Source organism: Tamandua tetradactyla, chromosome 19 (assembly GCF_023851605.1).
Source record: "Tamandua tetradactyla isolate mTamTet1 chromosome 19, mTamTet1.pri, whole genome shotgun sequence".
In the NCBI taxonomy this organism is placed as follows: Eukaryota; Metazoa; Chordata; class Mammalia; order Pilosa; family Myrmecophagidae; genus Tamandua; species Tamandua tetradactyla.
In genome coordinates this window covers 55824823-55841570 of record NC_135345.1, presented here as the reverse complement: position 1 = coordinate 55841570, position 16748 = coordinate 55824823, and the positions used below count along the sequence as shown (strand labels likewise).

At 35.6% G+C, this 16748-nt stretch overlaps 1 protein-coding gene across 13 annotated transcripts in view; it reads left to right on the top strand.

The window, feature by feature from the left end:
- The window catches only part of CLOCK (clock circadian regulator), a 203183-nt gene that overhangs the window by 118763 nt on the left and 67672 nt on the right, over positions 1 to 16748 (top strand). For all 13 annotated transcript variants that reach the window (XM_077136912.1, XM_077136908.1, XM_077136905.1 and 10 more), the window contains one exon: positions 10802 to 10893. The gene's annotated coding sequence lies outside the window, so the exon portion shown is untranslated. The remainder of the gene's footprint in view (positions 1 to 10801; positions 10894 to 16748) is intronic.

Here is a 16748-nt window from a genome sequence, read left to right as displayed (position 1 = left end):
TGATGGGTTATCTCTGAAGATCCGTTTCTCCTTTGTCTAGGGTTTTATTGTTGATGGCTTTGAGTTAAGTTCTTCTTTGATGCCTGGTCTAACTTATTTTGGAATAGCCCATGTTTTTTCAGATTTCCTAAGGTCGTCTTCATCTGGTATGTGGATACGTGGCCCTGGATATGTGGTATAGTTTTTAAGATTGCACTTTATCTGCAATTGTTTCACCTCCAGGAATGAGCTTCCTTTTTTCTGTTCCTTTTCCAGGAATCTTGATATGTTTTGCTTGTGTTTGTGCATGTTTTTCTCCCCCACATCCATAATTTGTTTAACTTCTCTCCCTTTCTCTGTGCCCCATTTTCTTCATACTTTAAAGTTCTGAGACCCATCCTGTTTTACAGCAGTTCAATATAACACCCCTCCCCCCTTTTTTGTTTGCTTTTTGAGGCTTTCCTGCCTCTGGTTTCTTCCCCATTAGAGTATCCTGCCCTGGTGATTCAGAGAGGGCAAATCAAAAGGTGGACTACTTCAGAAAAGTCCATTTTGCCTTTTGGTGTCCAGCTGACTATACCTGGATTGGTCATAACAGTTTTTACCAGCCTCCACCCACCTGAAGACCCTTTTGGATGTGACGCTTCTCAGCAGCTAATATTCCTCCCTAGGTCCTCAGATTTAGATGCAACATCTGGATATATGTTGAGTTCTAACTAGCTGCTGAGATTCATATTAAAATCTGTCTGTGAGAAGAGGAATCTGAGGTCATGGTGCCTCTACGTGGTTCCCAAGCTATGTGACAAATGAGGGGAAGGGGAAACAGAACCTGACCAAGCAGTTCAGGATGGACTTTGCCTACCTGACCTTTTCTGTTTTCTTCAGTTCAGCATTTTTGGAGTCATTCTCCAGTCTCTCCCATTCTCCAGAGTTCAAAGCATGTTGAATTTGTCCTTTCATTTGCTAAATCTCTGAGAGGCTTTTTCTCAGAGTTGTTTACATCACCATATTGATGATGTTACCTCTTCATTCCTTCTTATTGCTGAATAATAGTCCATGTATGAATGTACTACATTTTTTTTAATCCACTCATCAGTTAATGAACTTTGGGTTGTTTCCACTTTTTGAACTGTCATGAATTAGGCTGCTATGAATACTCACAAATAAGTCTTTGTGCCAACATATGTTCATTTCTTTTGGTTCTTAGGAGTGGAATTACTGGGTCATTTGGTGACACTGTTGTTAAGTGGTTTTATTTTTTTTCTCTTTCTTTTGAAATACTTTCAAACCTCCAGGACAGTTACAAAAACAGTACAGACCCAGTAGAGAGAACTCCAGCACACCTCTAACTCTCTTCCCATTCCCTCCAGATACCCAGTTCCAACAATTTTAACATTTTGCCTCTTTTGTTTCCTTACTTTTATATGTCCATCTGTCTATTCTTTTTCTAATCATCTGAGTGTAGGCTATATACATCATATTCCCTAAACAGTACTACCATGTACATTTCCCAAAACAAAGATACTTACTTATTTAACCACCTTATGTGCATTTATCCAATTCAAGAAATTTAACACTGATATAAAGTTTACAATTTGTGTTTCAGTTTTTTCATTTGCCCTAATATTGTCTCTTTGAGCCTTTTATTCTCCCATGTTAGATCCCAGGATTATGTGTTGCATTTAATATTCATTGTCTCCTTAGTTGCTCATTTTTTCTTTTTTTTTAAATTTGGGGGACTGTATATACAGGATAAACTATCCCACCTCAATCACTCCCAGGAGTACCATCAGTGGATATTGATCACATTTGGATTATTGTTGTACCCTTACCACTTACCATTATGAAAATTTTCCCATCTCCCCAAAAAGAAACCCTACATCCATTATGCATTACCCTGTGCTCCTTGCAGGATGACTTTCTGACTCTGAACTTGCATATTTGATTTTTTTTTTTCGTAGTTACCATTGGGCTTATATTTAATGTCCTACATCTATAACAATCTCATTTGTTTTGATACCAAATTAAATTCAATAGTATATTCAAACTATGTTCCTATACCTTTCCATCTCCACAGCTTTATGTAGTTCTTGTCACATTATGAGTCCAAACTGCTGATGTATCATTACATTTATGCATTTGCCTTTTAAATACTTTAGTAGGGGAAAAGTGAAGTTACACCTCAAAGATACAATAATAGTGTTATTTATATTTACCCATGTCATTACCTGCTTACTGAAGAGCCTTATTTCTTCATATGACAATAGTCTTTTCTTCATGTGACAATAATCCTTTCTTCATGTGACAGTAGTCCTTTCCTTTCAACCTGCAGAACTCTCTTGCATCGCTTCTTGCACCAATTTAGTGGTAATGTATTTCCTCAGGTTTTGTTTTATATCTTGGAATGTCTTAATCTCTCCCTCAGTTTTGAAAGACAGTTTTGCCAGAAGTAGAATTTATGGTTGTCAACTTTTTGCTTTGAACACTTGAAATATGTCATCCCACTGCCTTTTTGCCTCAGTGATTTCCATTGAGAAATCGTGTTTAATCTTATTGAAGCTCCCTTTTATGCGACATGTTGCTTCTCTCTTGCAGTTTTCAGAATTCTTTATTTTTGGCTGAATAATATTCCACTGTATGTGTATACCATGTTCTAGTTTGCTAGCTGCCAGAATGCAACACACCAGAGACTGATTGGCTTTTAATAAAAGGGGATTTATTTCATTAGTTCTTCAGAGGAAAGGTAGCTAACTTTCAGCTGAGGTTCTTTCTCACTTGGGAAGGCACAGGGTGGTCTCTGCCAGCCTTCTCTCCAGGCCTCTGGGTTCCAACAGCTTACCCCGGATTTCTTTCTGCATCTCCAGAGGCCTGGGCTGAACTGCAAGTGCTAAGATGAGTGAGGTATACTGAGCTGTTTGGGCTGTGCTACGTTGCCCTCTCTCATTTAAACACCAGCCAATTAAGTCAAACATCATTCATTGCAGTAGACATGCCTTCTAGCCGACTGCAGATGTAATCAGCAACAGATGAGGTTCATGTACCATTGGCTCATGTCCACAGCAACAGAACTAGGTGCCTTCACCTGGCCAAGTTGACAACTGAATCTAACTACCACATACCATATTTTGCTTTTCTGTTCTCCGGGATGGGTACTAGGGTTGCTTTTACCTATTGGCTGTTGGAATAATGCTGCTATGAACATTGGCACATGCAAATTCTCTTTTTGCCATATAAGGTAACCTTCACAGGTTCTGGGAATTAGGGAGCATCACAGCTTTGAGGGAACCATTATCCTGCCTACTCAGAATCATTGTCCTCTCTGCCCCTTCTTCCTGCTAACCTTATCGTAACAACCAGGTGCAGGGTGGTATCAGCTCAGGGTTCTGGCATCAGATTCAGTGTGTGATTCAGAAAGGTTCAGGTATGTGCTCTCCCTGAACTTCACGTTTTGTTTATGTGGGGCTCATTTGAGGCTGCGGCCTGGTTCAGGCCTCAGTCACTCCTCATCACTTAAAAAGGGGATAGTTGCTCGGGTACCCTGTGGGCCAGACCAGTTCATTACATAAATAGGGAACTCAGGTGTAATATTCCCACTAAGAGAGGGAAAAAATGTTTCAGTTTTTTATTTAATGAGGTTCAAGAAATACCTCATCTTGACATTTGACTTATTAAATTCTAGTATCATTTGGCCCTAAGTGTAATGTGATTATTTCTTTGTCAGCCAGAATACTGTTTCTTAAGGATCTAGCTCATAAGACTTTAGCTTGTGGTGTGTTTCCTGTTCTTAGAATGTCATGTTTTTAAGTTCATCTTTGTAACCTCTATTGAATAACAATGTTTTTCATTTTGTTAATATTTTATATCAATTGTAGAGGTAATCTGTGTTCTCATTCAAAATGGAATAAATTGAAAATTATTGTTTAATTTCATCTTTCCTTATAGTAAAAAATCAATTTAAAAATATTTGAATCTTTGCAGCTTATAGTAAAAATGCTCAGTAATCTATAGAAGTATATTGCAATTTTTTGTAAGATGATGAGATGCGGTTAAGGATTGGTACTTGGGTTTTGTGTTATACCAGTCAATTAAATTTCATTATTACTTCTTATTAATTTTAATAGATCTTATAGTCCCAGAAATATCTGTAATACCAGATTTAACTAATCTAAATTCCAAGGTAGGTCAGTAGGTTATTAGGTAAGAAAAAAATTATTGTTTTTCATTTTAAACCAGACTCCTAAGTTGAAAATTTTTATTTTCTTTAAATTATTTGAACAGTACATAAGAAAATAGTCTCTGGTACTCATGTTTTTGTTCTCTGAAATGAATAACATTTTGTAATTTATCTTTTTAAGTGTAACTTACTTTGGCATAGCCAGGGCTTTAGTTTTACAGTTGATAGAAAATGAAGTGGGAAAAGGCAATACTTTTTCTGTTTATAAAAGTAATGCATGTCTGTTCTGAAGCAGCTAGAAGGAAAAATATGAGACGATTGTTTGGTATCCCATGACAAATTCTGGGATCTAGCCTGTAACCACTTTTTGAAGAGTGCTTTGAATATTATTGCTTTTTTATTTATTTGCTTTGTATATATGTTATGCTATACAGTAAAAAAAAAAAACTTAAAAAAATGAATGCATGCCCATGGGAGAAAATTTTTTTAGAAAATACTAAAAAAATGAAAAGTTAAAAACATCATCCATAAACTGTTGCTTAGAAATAATCACAGTTGATCCTTATGAGACATTTGGTTTTTGTTTGATGTATTTTGATGTCACTATTACTGCTATTGGGCATTTAGAGTCTTTCTAGGTTTACTGTTTTAAATAATATGACACTGAATATAAAACTTTGGATACGTCTCTGAATAGTTCTTTATTTAAGTGAAATTACTGGGTCAAAGAGTGTATATATATTTAAGCTATTGATACATTTCACCAAATTTTCTTTGTAAGAAAAGTAGTCCTAGTTTACTCTTAGTCATTGGTGTCTGTTTCATCTCACCAAAGGTATCAAACTCTTTTTTATTAAATATAACAGCATGCTGAAGTATTGATACTGTTGACATCTTGAACTCTATCTTTAATTTGAGTAATAACTGACTCTTCTAGGCTTCCTTCACCTTCTCTTCTTGGTCCTTTTTTGTCTACTTAGTGATACTAAACACTAACCATAGATGCAATTTGTTGGGCATTTCGTGTTTTCCAGGTACTCTCTGAAACAGTTAATATTTATTGTTGAATTTAATCCTTAAAACAACTGTATGAGGTAGGTACTATTATCTCCAATTTAGAAGTGGGGGAAAAAAAAAAAGACATATGAAGAAGTGATTGCTCTGCTAAAGACCCACTGCTACTAGAGCGGCTGGTCTAGAGATCATGGCCAAGAAATCTCTTCCAGAACCTGGGCCTTTAACTCTTTTTCTTTCCTCTTCCCTATTTAACTTGTTATTCGCCTTTTCTCTAAAGTAGTAATTTTTCACAAGTTTTCATTCTTAACCTTTTTTATGTTTTTTATGTGTTCATTTTACATATTCTTCCTTTGGAAGCCCATCTAATCTTTGTCTCTAATTTACATGTAGATTATATATATATTGATGACTTGCCATTTACATCTTCACCCAGTTCTTTCCTAAATGCCAGACCCTTACTTTCAGCTACCTGCTAGATGTTTTCCATAGATATCAGAAACACTTATCTAAAACCGAATCCATTATCCTCACCATTCTTGAGGCATATGTAGTAACATTGTGATTAAGAACATAGTTCAAAATAGGCTATGAGGGTTTATATTTCCCTTTCATTCATTCATTCATTCATTCCCATTTCCCTTAAACCATTCATCCTGTGTTCTTTATCCAACCCACAGATGTATCCAAACCAAAATTTGTGTGATATTTTTCACTTCTCCCTTCTTCTCTTCTGATCATTAATCACCATGTTCTGTCTAGTCATCTTCTTAATTAATATCATGTATTTCTTTCTATAACCTCTACCTCTATATTATTTTGCGTGAATTATTTTAATAGCCTACTTCTACTAGTCTTCCTGATTGTAATCCTGCTCACTTCCAATCCATTCTGCATGTTGTATCCAGAGTTATCTTTACAAAGAAAAAAATGTCGCCTTCCCTGCTTAAAACTTTTGTCTTCTTATTGCCATTTAGAAAAAAAAAATTCTTAACTTCACGTGGCCTTTCATGATCTATTCCACTTTACCATTCTCATCTTTTAGGACTACCTCTATTACTTCACCCCATCCCTAGATTTTTATTCTAGTAATGCTGAACTTTTTAAAGTACTCTAAAATCACAGTTCTTTCTCATGTCTACAGATTTTTGCATATACTATATAGATCAAATTTCTCCATCTCTTTTTCTGGCAAACTTCTTTTTATTATTTTTTTCAGTTTAGGTATGCTTTCTTCCAGGAAGATTTCTTAAATTCCTGATGGCACTCCTGTATATTTACATAGCACCTTGCATATGTCTATGGAATGCATTTAAGAGCAGTGATTCTGTTTCACCATATTAAAACTAGCACTAGCATAGTGTTATACATTTGTATTTGCTGCTTATTAAGTATTTGGTGACTGATAAGTGTTTTAGTTTGCTAAAGTTGCCGAAAGGCAACACACTAGAGATGGATCAGCTTTTAATAGGAGATGTATTTAGTTACAAATTTAGAGTACTTTGGAGGGAAAGCACCTAGCTTTCAACTGAGTTTCTCTGTCACATGTGAAGGCATGAGGCAATGTCTGCTGGCTTCTGGATTCCAGTGGCTTTGCCTAGGGCTATCTATTCTGCTTCTCCAAATGCCTGGATCTGAGCTGCTGATCTATCTTCAGATTTCCTTTTAAGCCTCCAGCTAATTAAATTAAATGCCACTCATTGAGGAAGGCACTCCCCTTAGATGATCACAGATATAATCAGCCATAGATGGATTTCACATGCTGATGATTTAACAGAACTGCTGGGCACCATCACTTGGCCAAGTTGATACCTGAATCAAACTACTACAATAAGTATATGAAGTAATATTTTTAAAAATCATTAGGCAGTTAATTGTGCCATATGTTTATTTATGTTGGTTCTTTATTCCACCAGGAATAATGTTTATTTTTATTAGCCATTTGTTTTCTTCATGACTCACTCAGTAGTACTTTTTGCTCTTTCTTCTTTGGGATTTTGGCCTTTTTATGAATAACTTTCACAGCCCTTATTGTATAGTAAGCATTCTAGAGCATTTAGATTTAAATGCTAAATTCTAAATCATTTAAAGTTTGATCTACCCTTTGTTATGCTGCATGCAAATATTTAACCAAGCCTTCTGTTTTGTTTTTTTAAAGAGGGAGTTACCATTTATGTTCATCTTGCTAGTGAATGTTAACATTATGTATTATCTCAATGTATAAGATAATGCCTATCTCCTTTATTCACCACATCCTTCTTAGGTGAGAATTCTGAAGCTTAGAAAGATTAGGTAACGTGTCCAAAGATTTTCACCCAGTGACTTTCTGACCCAACTCCATAGTCCTAATAACTTCTGTACTTAATCAGTTCTCCAGCATGCTAGGTTTTTTTTTTTTGTTTTTTTTTTTTTTTTTTTTAAAGAGAGAGGGAGGAAAGGAAGGAAAGACAGAGAAGGAAGGAAGGATGGAAGGGAAACATTTTTAAACATTTTCTTGTTTTATTATATTTTGTTTGTTTGTTTGTTTTTTACATGGGCTGGGGCCGGGAATCGAACCGGGGTCCTCCGGCACGGCAGGCAAGCACTCTTGCCCGCTGAGCCACCGCGGCCCGCCCCATGCTAGGTTTTTTGTCTTTTTTTTTTTTTTTTTTAATATGCTGTATGGTGGGGTCATGTTTCATCATTTTTCCATGTGAATATCTTGTTATTGCAGCATCATTTGTTGAATTTTGTTTGTTTGTTTTGCTTGTTTTTTTTGGGGGGGTGGGGGGTGGGAAGAGAGTGCACGGACCAGGAATAGAACCTGGGTCTCTGCATGGCAGGCGAGAATTCTACCACTGAACTAAACTACCCTTGCATCCCCTATCATGCTAGTTTTAATAGCTTTAGTTCTGGCTGGGTAACTCACCCAGAAAGTGCTTGAAACATTGGATTTGACTTCTGAATTTTGTTTCATTTGCATTTTAGCTATTTAATCCCATTGCTCCTGGTGTTTCTTTTACTCAGGCCTGTTATTTTTATTTGATTCTCTCAGTCTCCAGTTCTCCCCCTTTTTATTATTATTTTGTATATTTGGTATATTCTTGATTTTTTAAAAAAAAATTTAGAATGAATCAGGAGCCCATTGAATGATCAGAAGCAAACTAAGTGTAAACTTTTGCTCTAACTTTTTTGGTATTGGGTTGCCCTCAAGTGAATTGTTTACAAACAATTGTTGAGTATCTAATATATGTTAGGGATTCTGCAGGTTCTAGTCATAAAATATCATCCTTGCTTCGAAGGTACTCATGACTTAGAAGAATATTAACAATGAGAATGTTAGAGTAATATCCCACTAATACAATAGTAGCAATATTTTTAATTGTTTCTGAAAAATAGTAAGAACATAGTAATTCCTTCTCTTCCTTGTTAATGAGTGAACGCTCATTGCTAATTGAAATTGACAAACACTGAAGTTCTTTCTGTGTCAAAAATTTTAAGTAAAATTGACCCTTTTTTCCCTCCTAAAAGATGGAAAGGAGAACTAAAGTAACAAAAAAAAAAAAAGATGAAAGAGACAGGGAGAAACAGAATGTGAACCAGTTATAATCCAATCAGCCAGCTCCTTAATGATGATAAATAATATGCAATGGGTCATCAGTCACTATTAGGTCATACTTTCCCCACATTTGCTGATATAGAAAATTCAGTAAAAATAATTAATACACTTTGATTAGAATTCTTAAAAGCAACCATTTGATTAAAGTTCTGTTTCTATAGATGAAACTTTCTGAATGTTTTCTTCATTATAAGTAATGTATGTTTGAAACTGTTAGAAACTAATCTGTAAGAAACTTATTAAATAGTAAATACACTGGCAAGCCCTGTGCAATTACTCTTGACTTTAATGCTAAGCATCATGCCCTTAATTTTAATTGGGTAACTCCATCCCAAAGTACTTAAAGCCATGTAGGACATAGCCAAAAGGTAGAAGCATCCCAAGTGTCCATCTACAGATACATGGTTAACTGAAATGTGGTATGTAGACGTATTTATACATATATATGTACAAATGGAATATCAGTCAGCCATGAATAGAAGTGAAGTTCTGATGCATGCTATAACATAAATGAACCTTGAAAACTGTATGTTAAGCAAAATAATAGATATAAAATGATGAATATGGTATAATTTTACTCATATGAAGAACCTAGAATCAGCAAATCCATAGATACAGAAAGTATATTGGAGGTTACCAGGGGCTGGGAAGGGACAATGAGGAGTATTGTTTATTGGGTAGGGTTTCTGTTTTGGTTATGGATGGCGGTAATGGTAGCACAATATTGTGAATGTAATTAACAGCACTGAATTATACACTTGAAAGTGCTAAAAGAGAAATTTCAAGTTCTATTTATGTTACTAGAATAAAAATAAAAATGCTGCCGGGAGTGTAACACGGTGAACCCTAATGTAAACCATGGACTATAATTAATGGTATAATTATAACAATATTCTTTCATCAATTGTAACAAATTTACCACACTAATGCCAAGTATTAGTAATAAGGGGAGTGTATAAGAATTCTGTGTTTTCTGCATGATTTTACTGTAAATCTGTAACTTCTCTAATAAAAAGAGAAAGAAATCAAGTAACCCTAAATTTGCATTTATTTTAAACTTTTGTAGATAAAACACACTTTATGATTTAAACATTATAATTCTTTTGTTGTTGTTGTTTAAACAATGGCAGTTTATTTGTTCATGGTTTTCAAGCAAAAGAATATCCAAATCGAGTCATCATCAAGCAGTATTTCCTTCCTTAAGACTGGCGTTCTGGGGTTCGCTGCTGGTATTCCTAGGTAACTCTGCCACATGGCGATGCACACATGATGGTGCCTGCTAGTCTCTCCCTTTTCCATTGCTATCGAGCTTCTTGCTTCCCTTTGGTTTTCTCTATCTGTCTGAATTTCACTCTCCTTCTAAAGAGCTCCAGTAATAGGATCTAAAACCATCCTGATTGGACTGGGCCACACTTTCTTAACTGAAGTAGACTCATCCAAAATTTCTACTTACAGTGAGTTCACGTCCATAGGGTTGGATTAAATTTCACCACATTTTCCTTGGGTATACACTGCTTCAAACTATCACCTAGATCGAGTGGGCAAGAGACTCCTAGTAATCCATAATGCCAGAGCAGTTTATATGGGGATTTCATTCCTGAAGACATCTTTGGCCTTGGTCCTTGCAAGACTTCATTCCTCCAGTCTCCTCTCATCTCGTCTCACTGGCCCATTTCCAACCAAGTCAGAGTGCAGTCACCAAGATGCTTTGGTTTTTGTCCACATCCTCTCACTACAGCTTCCCATTCCACAGTTGCTCTTTTCTCCATACCAACAACTCTCTTCACACAGCCTTAACAGCTGGGACTGAGAGCCTGGAACCACCAATAATTCATTTTTAAAATGAATTTTAAGTGATACTTTTAGTTTTATTCTTGATTTTTAAGTTATTTTATTTTAGGAATTTATAGAATTTAAAATTTGTTATACATTTTTATAACAAAGTTTTAAGTTTTACGTTTAAAATTCATTTTTAAAACTTTTTCATGTTAAACATAAAGATAAATTGAATAAATTTTTTTTCTTGTCTTAAACAGAGTTCTGAGACTAATGGTTGGCTATATAGAAGATCACATTGAACTTACAGTTTTCTGAAGAATCAATTCAAAAGATCCTAAAAGTACAAAAGGTAATGAAAGGGTATGCCATAGGATGTACCATGGAATGACAGTTTTCCAGAACAACTTATAAAAGAATTATTTAACTACTGTTGGCCTGGTATTTAAGCAAGTTTTATTTTAAAAATTTACCTTTTGTATTAATTTATCCCAAAACATACAGTCTACATAATCTGTGTTTCAGATACTTTTTTAGATTCTGAAGTTACTGTGATGAACAAGACAGAAGCTGTCCCTGCTCTCATGAGAATTACATTCTAGAGGGAGGGAAAACAATTAACAAACAAACAAATGAGGAATTTGTGGTTACTGCTTTTCAGAGAACTAAAATGGATGAAATGGTAGAGACTGGTGACTGCTTTTGTTAGGTAGTCAGAGAAGGCCTCTTTGAAGAAGAAGCATTTCATTTGAAATATGAATGACAAGAAGGTGCCAGCGATGTGAAGACCTGAGAGAAGAGCTTCACAGGTTGTGAGAAAAAGCATGTGAAGGAACAGAAAGGGCAATGACACTGGATGTGTTGAGGAGTAAGTGATAGGGAAGAGTATATGGAAATCATATTGGGGAGGAAAACCAGGAGAGGAGCATATTTCAGAAGAAAATCGAGTTTTCTTTTGGTTTTATGATATTTTAGACACGTAACGGATACTTGTAGAAACGTCAGCAAAGGCAGTTGGACGTGTCTCTGAAATTGAGAATCTGGCCTAGGGATGTGGATTTGGGACTTTTGCCTTGGAGAGGTACTTAAAGTCATATGACTGTGTGAAATAACTAGGAAGTGTATGTAGATTGAGAAGAGGAAGAGACTAAGGATTCAGCCATCAGTATTAATCAGAGGAGAAGTAGCGACCTGTGAGATGAGTGGAAAAACAGGAAGTAGACTGTCACAGAAGTCAAGAAAAGACAGTGTTTAAAGCTAGAAGTGATTAGCTTTGTCACTTGCTGCCAAGAGATTAAATAAAGTAAAGCAGTCATTAGATTTGGCAATATGAATGTCACCTATAAATTAAGAAGAGTGAGCCATCTCAGTGGAGTGGTGGGAATGAAAGCCTGATTAAGAGTGATGAAGAGAGAACAGAGGACTTACAGTTGAGGATGGCAAACAATACAATTAAATTCCATTTTCTCTTGAAACTCCAATAAAGCTAAAGTAAAAGGAATTCTACAAAAGATAACTCCACAAGAGCAAAGAAAATGGGAAAGGAAACAATAAGAACAGAATTTTGAAATCCCCAAAACAGAAGGAAGTGTAGTAATTGACTTGCAGACCCTAGAATCCTAAGTCAACCATGGGAAAACTGAGAAACAAACTTATTTGTACTATAGAACGTTCAAAGTGTGCTTTAATTTTAGAAATAGGAAAGTGGGACTAAGAACAGAAATAGGAGTGAAGGTGAGACTAAAAACAAATGAGTAGTAAGAGTAGCACTAAAAACAGTACAATTTATTGCAAATCTGTTTGAGGTGACTGCGCTCCATAGATCCTTGCTTAATTTTGGAACCCAAGGCAACTGTTCCTTCTAGAGTCCAGCAGAAGACTAGAAATTTTATATCAAAAGAGGGTAAAATAGAGGGACACCAAATGTAGTGGAAAATGGGAGTGCCATCCTGAATTTAGTGAAATTAAGAACCCAGGCAACCAAGTATTGATATTCTTCAGGTAAGAGTTTAAAAGATTCTTCTTTGGGAATTATAAATGGCCTAAGAAAAAAGATCTGAAGATACTGACCTTATGACTTCCTCACAGAAATATTCCAACCTGTTATCTTGGCAGTAAATTTCACAGTTATAATCTCTCCGATAGAGTTTCTAGTGATCTTTTTAGTGTCCCACCCTTAAATATGAATATGTAGCTAGAAATCACTAGACATCTGAGAACAGCCTCTGGTATGAGAAGCAAAGACCAACCTAAAAGAGAAAATACCAAGTTAGGGAAAATGGAGACTATACAGGCAGATAAAAATTTTAACACAGAACTATCATCTGATAGTTTTAGAGATTCAAGAGAAGATGCTACATCAGTGAAACATGTGAGAGAAAAAATAAAAAGTGAAAAACTCAGTAGAAAAGTTGAAAAATAAAATTGCTGTATTAAAAGTAAAACAGAGAGAAAAAAAATAAGAACATTAGAGCAATTATCCAGAATCTCCAGTGTTCAAATAATAGGAGTTCCAAAAAGGGAAAAGAAAGAGATATTTACCAAAGAAATGATTCAAGGAAATTCTCCAGAATTAAAAGATTTGCATATACAAGTAGAAAGAGCCCATTGAGTAAATGGAAACAAACCCACATCAGGGCATAACACTTTTAAATTTTAAACATAGGAGAGCTTCCTATGAAAGAAATAGTAGGTCACACATAAAGAATCAAGGATTAGAATGAATTTGGACTTTTTTTAAAATATATTTTTTTGAGAAGTTTTCACACACATACTGTCTATATGATATCTCACACCCTATTCAAGATTCCATGTCATTATGGTGTTCACGAAAACTGACTGTACAAGTTAAATTAGGTAATGCACTACCCAAAATATGAATTTTGTACCAAATAAATATTTCTTCCTGTGTTCCAACACAGAAGTTTAAATTTTAAAATGTGAACTCAATCATCCTTTACTCTATGTTCTGATTTACCTTAATCCATCTAGATCAGCTTCATTCATATCTCCAGTTAAACTCTGATCACTTTTTCAGCTTTTTTAACATTTGCTATATGGGATAATGCTGACTTCATAGCTTCAGAACTCTAACTCTGGGTCTCAGGTGTCACATAAATACCCATAGCTTCTGAGACTTTGGACTTCTTAACACCACACTGAAGCTAGAAGACAGTGGGTCAATGCCTGTAAAATTCTGATGGAAACATGATTTCCAACCTAGTAGTCAATATCCAGCTAACTCAGTGATTAAGGATAGACTACTATCAGTTTCAAACTTGTGAAACCTCAGAAAATTTACCTGCTGTGTCCACTTCTTGGAAACTTATTAGAGGAGATACTAAAAAAAAAAAAAAAACTAACTAAAAGAGATGAACCCATATGGTCAAAGAAAGAGAGACTTCAACACAGCTAGGACCTCAAGGAATCATCAGGGTCATGATTAATAGTGATCTGAAATGACAGCTTTCTATGCCAGGTATAGAGAACATTCAGTTCCAATAAGAATAGGTCAGAAGAAATTACTGTGAGAAGGTGAAATATATAAAATGTTTGAGGATATTGAGAGTAAATTTAGACAGGGAAGACTCTGGGGCTGAATTGGTGGTAGGTATATGGAAAACTAGGAAATAATAAAACTAAGTAATTATTAACTGGGGAAAACTATACAGAAAAGGAAACTAATTGTATTATACTATATGGCTTATCTGTGAATTGCATTTACAGAGTCATAATGTTAACCCTGAATATAATCACCTAACCAAAATTGAGAGACTGGGGAAGTGTGCATGTATATGAGGTAAGGGTGGGAAAATGAAAGAGTGCTAAATTCTTATCTTCCATAGTAGAATTCACTAAATGATTCCTACAAAGCACTCTTTTGAGAATAATGGGAGATACTATTTATAATTACAGTGCAATAACTGATATATGCTGGAACTGTCTAGGGACTCTGTATCTGAAAGAATCAAGAAGTAAGAAAATGAAAGATATTACAATAATATCAATAGAAATAGTTAAAGAAACTATGTGGGGGGGTGCGGTCAAAGTTCTGATTTTTAATAAGGTTTGCAAAACTATCTGGACCCTTTAAACTTTGTAAATGAATACATTGGTGAAAATACACACTAAGTTTTAGCTCTTTGTTTTGGTTTGTTCTAAGGTGGGAGATACTAAGACATGTTTATGTATTCCTTAGAATGATCCCATTTTAGAGGGAGACAATTTTAGTGATGTTGGAATGGAAAGCCTTGAGAGGGTGACAGTCGGTGGGTTTCAGAGCACGAGTAGTATCATATCATATCATTAGATACTGCACAATTTAAAAATACATGATGTGTTTTATGTATGTCTGATCTAGTTTGCTAGCTGCCAGAATGCAATATACCAGAAATGGAACGGCTTTTAAAAAGGGAAATTTAATAAGTTGCTAGTTTATAGTTCTAAGGCTGTGAAATTGTCCAAATTAAAACAAGTCTATAGAAATGTCCAATCTGAGGCATCCAGGGAAAGATAACTTGGTTCAAGAAAGCCAGTGACTTTCAGTGTTTCTCTCTCAGCTGGAATGGCACATTGAAAACATGGCAACAGTCTGCTATCTTTCTCTCCTGGCTTCCTGCTTCATGAAGCTCCCCAGGGGCGTTCTCCTTCTTCATCTCCAAAGGTCGCTGACTCGTGGATTCTGTGGTTCTTTCATCCTTCTGTTGTGGTTCTGCGGCTCTTTCCTAGTTCTAAAAAGGCACTCTTTCCAAAATGTCTCCTCTTTTATAGGATTCCAGTAAACTAATCAAGGCTCACATAGAATGGGTGGAGACATGTCTCCATCTAATCAAGTTTAGTAACCACAATTGATTAAGCCACATCTCTGTGGAGATAACCTAATCAAGTTTCCAACCGGTAGTGCTAAATAGGGATTAGAAGAAACTGTTGCTTCCACAAGATTGATTAGGATTAAAACATGGCTTTTCTAGGGTACATAAATCCTTTCAAACCAGCACAGTGTCTTTTCCAGAGATGGACTGCCAGGCTGTATTGATTTGCTAAAGCTGCCAGAATGTAATATACCAGAAATGGAACAGCTTTCATAAAGGGAATGTATTATGTTATGAGTTTTCAGTCCTAAGGCCATAAATATGTCCTAATTAGGCATCCTAAGAAAGATAACTTGATTCAAGGATCTGGGAAGGCACTTGACTGGCATCTGGTCTTCTTTGTTCCTGGTTCTGTTGCTTCCAGCTTCTGATGCCAGTAGTTTCCTCTCTAAGTGTCTGTGGGGATTCACTTAGCTACTCTGGAATACAACTCCGGGTTCTGACTTGCTTAGCATCTCATGGGAAGGCACATAGCAACATCTCCTCTGGGCCCTGCCCGTATTTAGGTGTCTGCTCTCTGTCGGCACTCCAAACATCTCCACACATCCGTGTCTCTGTCAGCTCTGAAGCAACTGTTCTCCAAGGGTCTGCATCTGAGGTAAAACGTTCCCCTTTTAAAGGACTCGGGTAAACTAATCAAGACCCATCTTGAATGGGCAGAGTGATATCTCCATCTAATCAGAAGTCATACCCACATTTGGGTGTGTCATGTCTCCATGGAGATAGTCTAATCAAAAGTTTCTGTCCCACAGTATTGAATCAGGATTAAAAGAAATGGCTTCACCCACAAGATTGGATCAGGATTAAAATATGGCTTTTCTGGGATACATAATAGTTTCAATCCAGCACACAGGCACTGAGATTTTCTTTTAACTTTGTATCATGTTATATGCTGATTTAAAAACATATCTACTTCTGTATTTGGCAAAGTTTGAATTGTTTATAAAATTTCTTAATTACTAATATCTCCTCATTTGATAAATATTTTTAAGAGCTCATTTTTAAAATGGTCTTTATAAAAGGCTCATGCCATTATTGCCCTCTGTTGTCATAACATAGTAATGAGCTCACTCAGCTAGGTAGTTATATCACTGAATGACGTTAAGCTCAAGTTGCTAACCTAAAGAAGCATTTGATTGCTAGTGTAACTTGATCTTTTACACTTTGTGAACTTTGGTTCCAAAGGCATATTGTTGTACACCATACTGATGTATTAATGTCAAACTTTAACTTTTAATATTTTTTTTATTCTGTCTTAATAGATTATATACTTTCCCCTTAAATATAGCATGCCTATCATTTGGCAGGAAATGTAGAGGAAAAAAATGTTAAGCTA